The following is a 3,361-nucleotide window of genomic DNA, read 5'->3' as shown; positions in this document are numbered from 1 at the left end:
ACATCGTCTCCCGTATAAGGCTTTAAACGGTGCCATACCAATACTCGTTTGAAAGCTATTATTATAAGAAAATTCCACCAATGGTAAAGCATCTTGCCATCCCATTCTGAAATCCATCACAATCGCACGCAACATATCCTCTAACGCTGGAATCGTACGCTCAGTTTGGCCATCAGTTTGAGGATGATAAGCAGTACTCATAGCCAAACGCGTACCCATTGCTTCTTGGAAACTACCCCAGAATTTAGAAGCAAACCTGGGATCACGATCAGATACAATTGAGACTGGCACACTGTGCAGTCTCACAACATTCTCAATGTATAAACGGGCCATTCTCTTATAAGGATAAGTCCGTTCATACGGAATGAAATGTGCAGATTTCGAAAGCCGATCGATAATAACCCAAATAGCATCGCAGCCCTTGGGCGAACGAGGTAAATGAATCACAAAGTCCATAGCAATATGTTCCCAATTCCATTTTGGGATTTCGAGACTATGGAGTAATCCTCCCGGTTTCATTCTCTCGGCTTTCACTTGCTGGCAGACCAAGAATTTCGAAATAAACTCAGCAATGTCCTTCTTCATACGTCTCCACCAGAATTGGGGTCTCAATGTCAAATACATCTTTCGACCTCCAGGGTGAATACTGTATTTGCTACAATGTGCTTCTCGAAGAAGGGCATATTTCAAATCAGAATTATCAGGAACTACCAGCCGACCATTAAGTCGTAAAGAACCATCAGAAGAAATCTGAAATCCAGACTGATGTCCTGCAGATACAATTTCTTTCGACTTCTGAATTTGAGCATCGCTTCGTTGGACCTTTCGGATTTTAGATATCAAGTTCGGCTCAATTTGCAATGCTGAGACAGTGACAGAATTCCAATTCGAGTGAAAAGCCCAACCAGAAGTACATATATCCTCGTGTACTTTGGCGACACAAACATATGCTAACACAGAATCATGCACCTTACGACTAAGGGCATCCGCAGTAACATTCACCGATCCAGGGTGATATTGAATCTCACAATCAAAATCTTTCAGGAGATCCATCCACCTGCGTTGCCTCATGTTCAAATCCGATTGAGAAAAGAGATATTTCAGACTCTTGTGATCTGAATAAATAACAAACTTTTCTCCATACAAATAATGGCGTCAAATCTTCAGAGCAAATACAATGGCGGTCAATTCAAGATCATGAACAGGATAACGTGTTTCATGAGATTTCAATTGACGAGACGCATAAGCAATCACTTTGCCATGTTGTATCAGAACACAGCCCAAACCTTTACCAGACGCATCTGTACACACTACAAATCCTCCGGTACCTGAGGGAATAGTAAGAAGAGGTGCTGTGGTCAATCTCGTCTTCAATTCAAGAAAACTAGCTTCACATTCATCTGACCAAATGAATCGCTGATTCTTCTGTGTCAGTTGAGTAATAGGTTTAGCTATTTTCGAAAATCCTTCAATGAAACGACGATAATAACCAGCCAAACCCATGAAGCTACGAATCTCAGGAACATTCGTAGGTCTCGGCCAATTCAATACAGCTTCAACCTTAATAGGATCAACAGATATGCCATGTCTCGAAATGACATGGCCTAAAAATACTACTCTATCCATCCAAAATTCGCATTTGGAAAATTTATCATATAAATTGCCATTGCGAAGAGTTTGAAGTACCAGTCTCAGATGTTCAGCATGCTCCTTTTTTGATTTCGAATATACAAGAATATCATCGATAAATACAATAACGAATCGGTCAAGATAATCTCGAAAGACACGATTCATTAGATCCATAAATACGGCAGGAGCATTCGTGAGACCAAAAGGCATAACCAAGAACTCATAATGGCCATACCTGGTACGAAAAGCAGTCTTAGGTACATCTTCGTCTCGAACTCGTACTTGATGATAACCAGATCGAATATCAATCTTCGAGTATACAGAAGTACCCTGAAGCTGATCAAATAAATGATCAATACGAGGAAGTGGGTACTTGTTTTTCACAGTAGCCCTATTCAATTGCCTATAATCATACACATTCGCATAGTACCATCTTTCTTTCGACCAAATAAAACTGGAGCTCCCCAAGGTGATACACTCGGTCGAATATATCCCTTATCGAGAAGATCCTGTAATTGTTCTTTTAATTCTTTCAATTCAAGAGGTGCCATGCGATAAGGAGCTTTCGATATAGGCGCAGCTCCCGGCACAAGATCAATACTAAACTCAACTTCTCGATGAGGCGGAAACTCAGAAATCTTATCGAGAAATACATCCGGGAATTCTTTCGCAACAGGAATATCAGATAAAGAAGGCTCCTTCTTAGAGACATCAATAGCGTAGATAAGATAACCCTCATCCCCGCTAAACAAAAATCGAGACATTTCCAGAGAGGATACTAATGGAATTTTGGCTTGGGAACCCTTGCCATAAAAATTCCACTTGGGTCCATCAATAGGTCGAAATAGAACCACTCCATGAAAACAATCGACAGTAGCTCGATTTGTTGTCAAAATATCCATGCCAACAATACAATCAAAGTCGTGCATTGGAAGGACAATCAAATTCAGAAACAACACATTGTCCTCGTATATCAATACACAATTCTGCACAACTTGCTCAGAAAAAATAATCTTTCCTGCTGGCGTGGCTATCGATAATGTATCATACAACGGAGTACTCATAATATCATGAGATGCAACAAATGCATGAGATATGAATGAGTGAGATGCTCCTGTATCAAATCAAACACGTGCAGGATAATCGTAAAGCATGCAAATACCTGCAATCACACCACCAGGAGCTTCTTTCGCCTGATCCTCAGTCATAGCATATACTCGAACTTGAGGAGGGTCTTGAGCAGTCTGACCACCCGGTCCTCGATATCGTGGAACATTCGACTGCTGGAAAGAGGGAACAGAAACAGTAGGTCTCATCATACTGGGGCAACCTCTAAACCCTGGCTGGGGTTGGGCAGAAGTCGTACCCCTATTCGGACATACACGAGAGCAATGGCCTTCCTGTCCACAATGATAACAAGTACCAAAAATACCTCGACATTGCTCGATAGTATGTTTGCCTCCACAATAACTACAATAAGGAGCGATCACAGGACTCCCTCTCTGGGATCCACTAGAACTCGAAGAAGAAGAAGAAACAGTGGAACCAGTCTTCTTAAACTTCCTACCTCTCGGACGCAAGGTAGGCTGCTGAGCTGTCACTGGAGGTGGAGGAGTATACTGTGGACCTCCCCGCCTAAGTCCAGCCTCGGCCGCCTTGGCTCGTTCAACCGCCTCTGCGTAGCTGATAGGCAATCCAGAAACAACAAAAGTATATAAAGCAGGATGTAAAC

Source organism: Primulina huaijiensis, chromosome 5 (assembly GCF_012295235.1).
Source record: "Primulina huaijiensis isolate GDHJ02 chromosome 5, ASM1229523v2, whole genome shotgun sequence".
Classification (NCBI taxonomy): Eukaryota; Viridiplantae; Streptophyta; class Magnoliopsida; order Lamiales; family Gesneriaceae; genus Primulina; species Primulina huaijiensis.
Note: the sequence above shows the minus strand (reverse complement) of the source record.